At 31.8% G+C, this 13,300-nt stretch overlaps 1 protein-coding gene across 3 annotated transcripts in view; it reads right to left on the reverse strand.

Moving 5' to 3' along the window:
- The window catches only part of MEP-1 (zinc finger protein MEP-1), a 195,546-nt gene extending 182,855 nt beyond the window's left edge, over positions 1-12,691 (reverse strand). For 2 of the 3 annotated variants that reach the window (XM_075373124.1, XM_075373125.1), the window contains exon 1: positions 12,615-12,691. The gene's annotated coding sequence lies outside the window, so the exon portion shown is untranslated. The remainder of the gene's footprint in view (positions 1-12,614) is intronic. The other variant, XM_075373128.1, reaches the window with a different exon arrangement.
- Positions 12,692-13,300: the final 609 nt, after the last annotated feature.

Raw genomic sequence — 13,300 nt, forward strand, 5'->3', positions numbered from 1 at the left:
TGACTGGCTTCTTGTTACCTTCGATATCTATATTATTAGCAGCACCAACACTAGTTCAAACACCTCGAGTAGAATTGTGCTGTCTTTAAAGATTAATAATTAAAACCATTTGAAATAATACAATTTTAGAAGACTGAAACAAAAACTACAAAAACGTACAAAATGCACTGTATCTTAGTGATAAGTTAAAAAAATACTTCAAAAATTGAAGATGCCTTACTTGGAAAAAAAAAACTCATTTTAAGAATTGTTATTTTTAGAATGGGATAAATACTACAGAGTATTATTCAGAAGTTTAGAGAAACTTCTGGTAGCGTTTTAAAACTGCCCCTACTCTAATAATAAAACTTTTTTTAGAAAAGAATAATTACAACACAGCAACAACATTAAAAAATCGAGCGAATTTATTGAATAAGCCAAAATTATGATTTTTTTTTTAAATTATAGTTTTATTAATCTTCCTAACCTTCTAACAGTTGAAAAGTAATTTATACCATACGAGCCACGTAAAGTAAGTATCACGAAGTTTTCCTGGGACTTTCATAACCTATTCTACTGGTGAAAATAACGGAAAAAATCCGTATAAACATATGTCCTAAATGCTTCGTTTGCAAGTTACGGTCAGTGAAAGCTTTCACTCGGATTACATCTACCTCTGTGAAATGAGGTCGTACTGAAATTTTTAGGACGTTAATTAAAGGACAGAATTACTGATTAGAGTAGAATAGATTATGAAAGTCTCGGAAGAAATTCATGATACACTCTGTATAAAGAGAGTAATAAAAATATTTCAAATCTATACACAAAAACGCTCAAAATTTAGAAGGCTCAGATGACGCGCGGATGGGCTGTTAGATCGCGATCGGTGACTGGCTTCTTGTTACCTTCGATATCTATATTATTAGCAGCACCAACACTAGTTCAAACACCTCGAGTAGAATTGTGCTGTCTTTAAAGATTAATAATTAAAACCATTTGAAATAATACAATTTTAGAAGACTGAAACAAAAACTACAAAAAAGTACAAAATGCACTGTACAAAAGTTATAGATATTTAAAAACGCTGAAAACACAGCTGTAGGACTTTCCCGTCACGCGGCTAAAGCCGCATTCACACAGTAGTAGGAGTTTCCCGGAAGGCGGCTAAAGCCGCGTGACGGGAAAGTCCTACAACTGTGGGGTGTTTCTGATGCAAGCCTTATACACACGACTTAATTAAAAATATTTAGTTTTTCCTTAATTTAATTCAATGATTCTAACTAAAGCGAGCGCGCATACCGTATTTAATTCGCGTGGGTGTGGGGGTACTAGCGGCGATTTACGGCACTAACTAAATTAATGTGATTTCACAACTTACATAGAACAAATTTCGCGAGAACGGTAAGCAGACTGGTGTAGCTGCGAGGCTTACGTTCCAAGTCCCGTCTCAAGCAGGTGTTCTACTTCGAGATCCAGCCAGATCGAGTTACTTTTTTACACATTTAAATATTATTCACGTATTTAATTTTACCGGTCATTTTTGACGTCACAACATAACAGAAGACTACAACAGCATTATTGGGGTGGAGTGCGATTTTGAAAAAAAATTTTTACAAATATTATTATTTTTTAATTGTTAACAAATGTGCCTCAGAAAAATATAAGTTTAATTAGGCGAAATCTCGAGATACTGAGGGTGACCTTGCTCTAAAGCCTTACCCCCTTGACCTTTTAAGTTGAAAATTTATTGGCATCATTACCCCGTAAATAGAAATAATCTGACCAAGTTTGGTCAAAATCGGTCTATTAGATCTGGAGATATAAGGTGATTTAGATGATAACAGCGAACACACACACACACACACGTACATACAAACATTAACATCCGGTTTTTTGGTTTCCTTAGGTATCAAAACGTCAAGATCCGGTGAAAACGGCATATGCCCAAATTAGACCGATTACAATACTTTCCCTTCTTCAGCTATAGCTCTGCTAGAGCGCTATCTAGACGGGAAAGTAAAAAATTATATTTACGGGTAAAAATAATTTTATGATGATTTTTATTTTTGTTTCAGAATCTTTTCAATAATATTATTTCCAGTCATAGGCTTTTATAATTTAAAAAAAAAATCAAGTACGAGTATAATTTTCGCCAACTATATCTCATTTTGAATGAATTGATGTATCCTAACCGTCGATATGATTAATGGTATCCTAAAAAAATTAATTAGAATTAAACCCTTCAATATTCAAACTACTATTAAATTTCATATTTGCAGTTTTCACGCTCCTGAGATAAAAAAACAAATATTTTATTCTAACCAGAAAAATGTAATATACTACAAGGATGACAACGATAAATAAAATAAAAAAAACTGTCCCATCATTTGCCCGGATAGTTTAAGGGAAACCGTGGTAAAACCTTGAACTGAGCAGTTTCATAAATACGTAATTCATTTTAAGATAAAAAACAAATTTGATTAAAATCCATATCAATTATTTAAATTTAAACACATAAAATAATGCCAACGTAATAATTACCAAATTAATCTGAATTCACAAAACATTAATAAAAATTATTTGAGTAGATATTAATGCACAAATCAAATGGTGTGCAGAAAATTCAGAGAATTAAAAAAAAAATTGATTTTCTTTTGTTAAAAAATTCATCGAATATAAAAGTTTACCAACACGTAAACAAACATACAAAACTTTGATACAAAAATATAATATTTTTGGGAAATCTGGATTCCAAAAATATTAACAAACATAAAAGTCAGGAGTTGAGTAATTTTTTATCAACTATAATAATCACGTTTTTTATATACTTGTATGTATGACGGTCGTTCTAATAGTTAAAGAGACATGGGGCAACACCGGGTAAACTATTTAATAGAGAATAAACTAAAACTGTTGACGTTCAAGTTGGCATTCCTGACATAAAAAAAATATTGGCTTAGAATGAATACATTTATAAGCTGCTATGAAATACCTACAGTAGACTATTTAATGCATTTTAGATCAGATATGCTCAACACTGTTTAAAACGTAATTTTGTTTTTTGTTGGTTTTTTTTTTCATTTTGTGCACTCCTTCGGTGTGCATTCCTATTATCCTATGTACAGTGAATACCCAAGAATCCAAGAACCAGAGAATACCCAGAATCCTATGTACAATGATACCCAAAACGTTGAAAATAAAATAAAAATAAATACTGTCATTAAAAAGCTGAAGTACGTTCAAGCCAGATTCTGATCCCACAGGAAAAGATACTCTCTTTTTGATTCCGGTCATCACACCATCCCTTCCTTTTCTAGTCCTGATGGGTTTTACCGGAGGTGATTTTCTAGATCCTCAATCCTGATTACATATCTCAGTCATCAGTTTGGCCGTTGTCAGGATACCACCGATTCCAGCCACAATAAACCACTTTGATAATACCATCAAAAGTTGTTGGAATATTACTATTAAACATCCCAGAGGCCAAAGAAGTTTAACAAAAATATTAGCCATTATAAATATTAACAACCTGTATTTCAAGTACGGTAAGTTCACATAATCCATGGATGAAGCAGTTGATGAAAATCCATCGTAAAAAAAGAAAATAAACAAATAGGTTATCTGATTTTTACAAAATTTAATTAAAAAAACACGACAGCTGTTTGGTACACAATACCTTCCTCAGATGTTACGAAGAATATTCTGTTCGTAATCTGTATTTTGAATTCTATCGTGTATTCTGTTCGTAAAATCTGAGTACGGTACCAATTTTTATAACCTTTTTGTTTATTTCAAAAAGTCAGCTCCACTTGAAAGGTGTACTATGGAAGAACGACGTGCTATGACAAGATCTTTACTTTCTTAAGGTGTAAAATCACTCCTGGATATTAAAACAGTGCGATAAAAAGTGTATTAACCGGGCAAATTTCTTTACGTGAATCGAACAGTTTAAATCGAGAGGATTAAGATTTTTATCGCAGCGGAAAACCAGTGAAAGTTTCCACTGACGTTTTTGAAAACTCGCATTAAGGATTTTATTCGCGAGTCTACTCATAAATATCTTTTAAACTGCTGAAATTTGTACTGCAAGCATCGGCACTGTCTATTCAGTTATCCGTGATAAATTGAAATATCGCGAAATGTGTTCAAGTTACTTTCCGAAACACCCGAATTCACATTTTTACGGAACTTAAACTACAGTTTTAAGCGGAACGTAATGGTTCCTTTAGATCGCATAAAAACAACTTATAATGAAACTCGGGTTCATTTTGAAAAGGAATTCAATTATATAGGAGTTCGCCATCGCCAGGCTGACGCGTAGATATTGAACCTACGCGTCATCCGTAGAAAAATAATTTTTACTTTTTCTGGGACTGAAGGGTCAATTTTTTTTTACAATTATTCGAAAGAAAAACGGATAATCGACAAAGAGTACTATTATGACATGATAAAAATTAATGTGAAACCCACATTAAGGAGGAAATATTCTGGTTTTTTCAAAAGATGTATTCACTATACACTATAACGCCAGTGTTCATACCGGTCAAAAAACACGGAAAGATAATTAAAAATCGGACTGGGAGGTGTTGCCACATCAAAATTACGGTCCCGATTTCTCACCTAAAATTTTTTTTGTTTGGTTCCCTCAAAGAGATTTTACACCAAGTTCGGCAGTAATGAACGAGTCAAGTATTCGGAACAAGATGACTCAAGACACTGAGATGAACAATTCTTTTCTACTGGATTAAGAAAGCTCGCAGAAATTTTGGACAATCGGGGATTATATTGAAAAGTAGTTTCATTGTTATTGAATAAATAATAATTTTTCTACAGTCCTTTGGCTCTTTAATTATTAAATCGCTCTCAGTCGTTCTACTGTATATATATAGTTTTTTTTTTTTTCAGAAAATAGAATTAGTTTGGTAGGTTATGAAGGACTACACGTAGAAGAAAGTCAATTAATGTAATACAACAAATAAGAGCAAACCTTTGCTTACGCTTATTTTTATTTTTTATATGTGGGTTCTAATCAGGAATGTAAGATCGTAGAGTACAGTTTATTTTTATTTACAGTTTTTTAACCTTTAAACAATGATGATACAGGGAATTATTATGATCATTTTTTCGATAGGTAAGTTCATATTTTATGATCGTTTTCTTTTACTTATACGAACACTAAAAGTTTATCTTTTTAATTAAAATTTCAAGCGAATCGTGTAAAATACAAATATGACTTTTCTTCTTTTAGTAATTACTTCAATAATAATATAAATAGTATCTAACATAAATACAAAGGAACCTTAAGTGAAAGATTTTTAATCATTCATAAGCTCAACGAAGAGTTTAAAATATTGAACAAAATGTAATTCAGTTAACAAATAAATGATTCATAATGAAGAGAAAAGCTTTGATTCAGAACGGAATTTGATAAGTATTTTTTCTATTTTCAATTTGTACGTAGAAGAATCAAATAGAATAATTTAAAGGGTGCAGTAACTAGCCAACAATAAAAAAATACGAGTACATTTCTTTGACAACTTTTCCTTTTGGTAGACCAAAAATTACTTAGCAGAAATTATGAAAGGCGTAAATTTTTTGCTTACGAAAGATCTTTGAAAATAAATGAAAATTGATAAAATTTTACAGTATACTTTACATTAGTTAAAGAAATAAATTACAAGCTTACTACCTCATTAATTTACAGTTTATAAGCATACTTGTAAAGAAACCTTATGGAAATGTATCAATTAATCTGTGCGACTCTGCGCATTTCAACAACACAGGACCTCCTTAAAAAAGAAATAACAGTAAAATAAAAAGGGTTAAAGGGAATATTAACGTCGAATTAAATATTCAGGCCAGAAGTTACAAAATTTCGCTACTTCGAGAGAAAGATTATAGAAGAGAGATGAGATGATCTAAGTATAAAGAAAGGAGATAAAAGCGAGGATAGCTTTCTTGAAAAGAAATTTATTGCCATCAGATATAAATGTAAGAATTATAAAGACGTTCTTGAATACATTTGTGAGACGTGTAACGTTTTACAGTAGTAAACTATGAACAAAGGGAAACTAGAAAGGAAAAACCTGATGTGGACACCACATAACTTCCTTCTACGCCTATTAAATTACATATTTTTAAAACTATATAAAATTTTATTTCACTAATAACTACTGACCTTTTTTTATATTTTGTAGAAGAAGTATTGCAACGCGAAAAATTTCTTTTTTCAGATTTCAACGGAAATATCCATTTCCATCTCTGAATCCAATTTGACTAATTTCGTCGTGACATTTCGATACATACGTTTCGTCGTACGTACGTATGTATCTCGCATAACTCAAAAACGATTAGCCGTAGAATGTTGAAAAATTGGATTTAGGACTGTTGTATTATCTAGTTGTGCACTTCCCCTTTTGATTACAATCGACTAGACCAAAAGTGTCCAAAAAAGTCCAAAAAAAAAAAAAATGGATTTTAGACTTTTTCCTAACTGCAGTAATAAGCCCTCGTTGAGAGCTTTTCAACGATATATCATAAGTGGTAGTTATTTTTGTTCCATAGTGGAAGCTATGGTATTGTTGAAAATTGAATGGAGGAGAAAATTTTTTATTAAAAGTCCTTAAGTTGAATAGTAGAGGAAATAAATTTATAGCAAAATCGCGTAAAAGAAATTAATTACGTCCATTATCACAATAACTAGGTTTAATTAATTTGTTAATAGACGGACGTGTAGAAGGAAAAAAACAGGGCAAGATAAAGATAGGAATATATAGAACAGAAAACTGCAGATATAGAATGTACTAAAAATGTTGGGTTAAAAGAATAGCAGGGGACCGAAAAAGCATCAAACCATTCAACTGGGGGGTTAAAAATAAAAAAATAAATAAGGGAACCTAAACCATCAATCAATTTGAGCTATCTTTATGCCCAAGTTAGATTCAATTTTTCAGGCTGGATTATATAAAGTTATTCTTTACAGCTTTACTTTCCTAATATATAAAGAATAATTATATCAAAGGGGAAAATATCATCATGTCAATAATGTATAGGTTTTTTTGCGTAAACATCGTTCTAAGGTCCAACTAGTTTATCTAGATCAAATAAAACACGTATGTATGTATCGCACTGCTATTCTCTGCTTTATCTCTAAATATGGGTCACTGATCATATTTTTTTCAAAATACGTTAAGGGGGTAGGAGGACATTACAAAACAATCAATTTCGATTTTCTACCGCGGCATTTTAGAGAAAATTTTATTAAAGGGAATTTGTTACCTACAACGCATATTGTAAAAGTTTTTCCAATAAATCAACCGCCCACCTCTTACAATTGAAATATTTTTTTTCTGTTCTTTTCTCTATTTCCCTTCGGTTTAAATATTTAAAAAAATTTTTTTGAAAGCTTTCATGTACAAAGCTATCAAGAAATGTTTATAATTTTTCTAAATAATAGACCCCGGACCTAAAGTGCAGAAAGTTTTTTGAAAAAGTTTTTTCTTATATTTAGAGATAACATTACTAAATCAAATTTATTATGCTTAACCTATCCATATATATAAAAATGTTAAGTTCGTTTGTGTACGCTTCAAAAACTCAAAATGTTCCGCACCGATTGAGCTTAAATTTTAGCACGATATATAACCCAGATCAAAGATTGTTTTCTTCTATTTTTAATAAATCTATCTATCTATTTTTAATTTGTACATTTTTAATTTGGAAATGTAAACAAAGGAAAACCAATCAAATCAATGCAAGTATGCAGCTGCCAAACACAACGACCAAATTTTCTTTGAATATATTTAACAGCTAAAACATCTGTATTTCATTAAAAAAAAAAAAAACGATAAAAAAAAATTTAGCACGATATATAACCCGCATCAAATATTAGTTTCATCTATTTTTAATAAATCTATCTATCTATTTTTAATTTGAACAGTTTTTTAATAAATAAGAGGCTAATAAATCAGATGGAAATGTAAACAAAGGAAAACCAATCAGATCAATGCAAGATGGCCGCTGTCAAACACAACGACCAATCACAAAGAGCCCGTACAACCGTTGCCAATGTAAACAAAATCACAACTGATTAAGTAACAAATTTCTTTGAATTATATTTAACAGCTAAAACATCTGTATTTTATTTTACAAAAAACACACCAGAACAAAAAGAAAAGCCACAAAGAAGGATGACTTACAGTAAATAAATTAAAACACCCAACTTTCTTATAGCCCAGATAGACTTAAGACTATGCAAACAAAAAAAGTCGAAATAACCAAATAGACAGAAAATAATATCCCTACATAATGACCAAAAAATCCTTTGTTCGGTTAAATATTTACTTTTGTCTGAATTTACAGAAGGCATTTACAACGAAGCATTGATAAATATTGAAGACACGTGTTTAGCTAATGCAAATAAAGTTCTTAGTCAATTGGGAATGCCGCACCCACCCGAGCTACGATTGCTTCATTTGATGTGGATTTACGCCGTGAACAGAGTTACAACACTGGTGATCTTCAGTCATATATCCAATCAAACATTCCCAAATTAACGCGTGAACAGAAAGGCATTTATGATCGCATAATGCAAATGATAAATGACGGAGTTGGGGGGGACCTTCTTCTTGGATGCACCAAGAGGAACTGGGAAAACATTCCTCATTAGATTGGTTCTAGCAACGGTTCGATCAAAAAATGACAGCCTTAGCTCATGCTTCGTCTGGAATAGCTGCGACATTGTTACCAGGTGGAAGGACTGCGCATTCAGCTCTGCAGTTGCCATTAAACATGCAAATCATCGAGACTCCCGCGTGCAATATTTCCAGAGTATTCTGTATGGGAAAAGTATTACAAAAATGTAAACCCATTATTTGGGATGAATGCACGATGGCACATAAAAAATCGCCTAAAACTCGATCGTTACGAGATTTGCGTGGAAACGTTCAACCATTCGGGAATGCTTTGATATTGCTCGCAGGAGATTTTAGGCAAACATTGCCTGTAATTTCTCGATCGACACCAGCAGACGAAATAAATGCTTGCCTGAAATATTCAACACTGTGGCGACACGTACGTACATTGCAGTCGACTACGAATATGCGTGTCCAGTTGCAGAATGATCCATCAGCTGAGGTATTCTCACGACAGTTACTGGACATTGGAAACGGACAGCTGCCAGTCGATGAGACGTCTAGACGAATATCACTTCCGGATAATTTTTGTAATTTAGTAACATCGAAAGAAGAACTGATCGAAAAAGTATTTCCTGATATTCAAATTAATCACAGAAATCACGATCGGCTCAGTGAACGAGCTATCCTTGCCGCAAAGAATAAAGATGTCTATCGACTTAATAATGTTATTCAATCCAGCATTCAAAGTGAGGAAATTACATATAAGTCGATAGACACCGTTGTGGAAGCAGATGAAGTAGTTAATTATCCAACGGAATTTTTAAACTCACTTGATCTGCCAGGGATGCCACCACACATATTAAAATTGAAAATAGGTGTGCCAATTATCCTGTTGCGGAATATTAATCAGCCAAAACTCTGCAAAGTCACGCGATTTGCAGTTAAGAAATTGATGAATAACGTAGTGGAAGCAACGATTTTAACGGGGCCTTTCAAAGGTGAAGATGTCCTCATTCCTCGAATACCCATGATCCCGACCGATACACCATTTCAATTTAAAAGATTGCAATTCCCAATTCGATTGGTATTTGCAATCACAATCAATAAAGCTTAAGGTCAATCTTTAGAATTCTGTGGTTTAGATTTAGATGCGGATTGCTTCTCACATGGACTGTATGTGCGTGTTCCCGAGTCGGCAAACCAGATAGCCTTTATATCTACGCAGACAGTGGAAAAACAAAAAAATATTGTATATCCACAAGTATTGCAAAATTAAACTTCTATGTAACGTATGCTTTGTTTTGTTTCTCATTTCTCATCCATGCAACCACAATGTGCCACAGCGAAGCGTGGCGGGTACAGCTAGTATATGAATATTTTTACAAAACTCTTTTTAAAATTTATTCCCCACCTTTAAAAAATGTATTCTTTTCTTTTTGTTTCTGGTTCTAGCACTTGACTTTTATTATTAATAACTGGGAAAGTCATGCAATACTTTGCCAGCTTTTTCTTTATATCCTGACTTTTCAAGATATCTAATTGGAAAATTCTCTTCAAATTAATTTTATTTTCGTAGTCTTACTAATTATTTTTAGAGGAGTTTTTTTTACTTTATAGACAACTACATAATAAATAAATACTTCTGTTAAGATTATTCATCCCTAAAAAAAAGAATTATAAGTTTTAAAATTTTAATTTTTGGTAAATGACTAATAAAAGTCTTTATTTATAGATTAACGAAACGTATGCTAAGGCCGGTCGTTCTTTGGAAGAAACTTCGAGCAACTAGAAGATCACGCGAGTACGTTCGTAGTAGCGCGTCTGATCACAATGCAAAGAGTGTAGGAACCGCATACACTCTTTGCAATTGCTTAGATCGCATTAGACCTTAAACAGCCGACTACTACGTGCGACAACTAGCTATAAAAGATAACAAGCGTCAGATCCCCTCTAAGATTGGGATGTGCCTCTCGTAATCGTTAGTACTACACTACGGTTCATTCAATCTGTTTTCCGATTAGATTACGAGTTTTTCTTCAAAGTTAAACTCCTTTTTAATTTTAACCTTTTTATTTTTAGTTCACTGATGTCCTAAATAATTAATACAATCCAATTTCTACTTTCATACATTTTATGAATAATAGACCTTTATAAAAACAATAGATATTTCTTATATTAGAGTTACAGATAAGGTTCTACAGTTATTATTTCCCTGAAATTAAAAATTTTTGCCCTAGATTGTTCTATAGCATTCGAAATGCAGTGAAACATCTCTGGATCCATCCGGTGATGATAATAAAAGAACTTCTGGGAGGTCTTTTCTCCAAATCGTTGTACAGATGATGGAACTCAGCCGATGAGTTCCTTTAAGCTAGGCTTGGGTTTACTCAACAACGATGTTTCCTTATACGAGTTGGCCTCCGACGCCACGTTAAGTAGGGACTCTCTAAAAAGTAAATATCCACAGCGTCCATTCACAAAATTTTGATTTTGGTTCATAACTTTTTCAACAAGTTAAAAAGCTACACCAAAAAAACTACAGAAACCGATTCTATAAATACTATATTTGCAAACAATCTAAAACACTTTAGACAACGATACTATGAATAATAATATAAGCTTTGTACAAACGCAAACTGACAGTCGTGCGATCTAACCTATAAAGGACAACCCCAATCTTTAAAAGCATACGAATCAAAGTCAGCTATAGTTTCCTGATCTTGTAATCTTTTCCCGTGGACGAACCTTAGTATTAATTCACATGTAAATTTACTAATTTCTTCTTTTTTTTTTTACTTTTTTGTTAATCAACAACAAAAATTTCCTTTTTCGTATAATACTTTTTTTTTAATTAGCAATGTCAACCATTTTTCGGTACCTAGGTAATTTGTAAAAAATAAAATTAATTTATTAATATTACATTTTAAAATTGTAAATTTTAATAGATAAGCCATTTTTTCCAAGAAATGTACAGTTAATCAAAAAGAAATAGTTAAATTATTATTTAAAAAATATATATATTTCAAAATTTTAATAAAGACTAAATAAAGCTAAAAATGTAAAATTCATAATTTAGTTATTATTGATTCTAAGAACTTAACGATATTTATATTCATTATGAGATAAAAATTGGAGGTACAATTTTTTTTTTCAATGATTAAAAAAAAAAATATATATATATATATATATGTATATATATAACTTCATAAGAAATCAAAATAATATGTCATAGAAAAACCAATCTGTTGTTAAAAACGAAGAAAAAATATACTCACCAAAATTCAGTAAGTACTATACAAGGAATTAAGAGGACTGAACATTGGTAGATCCAAAACAGTACATTTTTAAACGAGAATTAACTCGTTTGCACATATATCATATTACAAATAAAATCTATGAAGACATTTACTAGAATAATTATCAGAAGAAAAAAAAACAGAAGGCAAATCTCTGTAGAAGTTAAAACGGAGTATAGTAGTGAATTCTTGCAAAGACGTGAGTCTCGCAATATTTTTACAATTACTGCAGCACCCCTGGTGACGTACAATAATGATTTTCGTGACAGAATGCTTTTCTCCAACTCATTTTATCAACCGTCATTCATGGATTATTATTGTAAATTACAAGATAATTTTTTTTTTCTTTTTTAATTATCTTTACGTCACTGAACGTCAGTATTTCTTGAAAAGATCCCTCTTTCTATTCGATACCGAATAGTTTCTGTTCATCCCGTTGTATAATAATACATAGCTAAAAATACGCAAGAAAAGCATTTCTTTTTTTAAAAGAAAACATTACTGAAATCGGCGAATTGATTTTTAAGTTATGAAATTAGAAATTCGCGGTAAATGAAAAGGTTAAACGCATCTGTTTCATTGACGGTAAAAAGGAAATTGTCCCAAAATTTGGAAACTAAAACTAATATGAACGGTTTATTACATCGATTAATACAAATTAAGAAATTTAATACATTTTTAGCCCTATCGTATATTTATTTACCTTTTACAATAGTTCAGAGGCGATACATTAGACTAGCAATACGATAATCCTGAGTTCAATGCCAGCGCCGCCTGTTCTGAAACAGAAAAGAAAAACGAAAAATTAAACATAACTGTGTATAATTAGTTTTCGGTATAAGTAATTTTAAAGCACAAGAATTTTTACAACGATTATGAGTTTACATAATACATTTGGAATAAATCTGAAAGAACTGAAACACTGACATTTTTTTTTTGAATGGCCAATACGAATTCTTGACGCTCGTCAGTTTTTTAATTCGCTAAAAACTGTATTCTATTTATTTATTACAACTTTAACTTTCAGAAGCAGAATTTTATATCATGCTAAGTGTACAAGCCCTTATCAGTTGCTCAACCGGTATTGGCGGTAGTCACAGCAAGCAACAAGCCATACCTTCGCTTTACCAAACGAAATCGCCAAATCGTAATATAGAACATCGTTTCTCGCGAGCTAGTCCTTCACCGGTCGCAGGTAAACTAAATGTTCTTTACGAAATAACTTGTTCTGGAATTGCGATTCAACTAAGTCCTGCCTCGTCACCAATTGAGATATACTCTGAAGAATATGGAAATGGTGAGTAATAAATTTTCGGGGTAAACTACCTATCGTTAAAACACAAGAAAAAATTATTCGTTAGTTATTTTTCTACAATAAAATTAAGTACC

The sequence above is a fragment of the Lycorma delicatula genome, chromosome 8 (assembly GCF_047948215.1).
Source record: "Lycorma delicatula isolate Av1 chromosome 8, ASM4794821v1, whole genome shotgun sequence".
NCBI classification, from domain to species: Eukaryota; Metazoa; Arthropoda; class Insecta; order Hemiptera; family Fulgoridae; genus Lycorma; species Lycorma delicatula.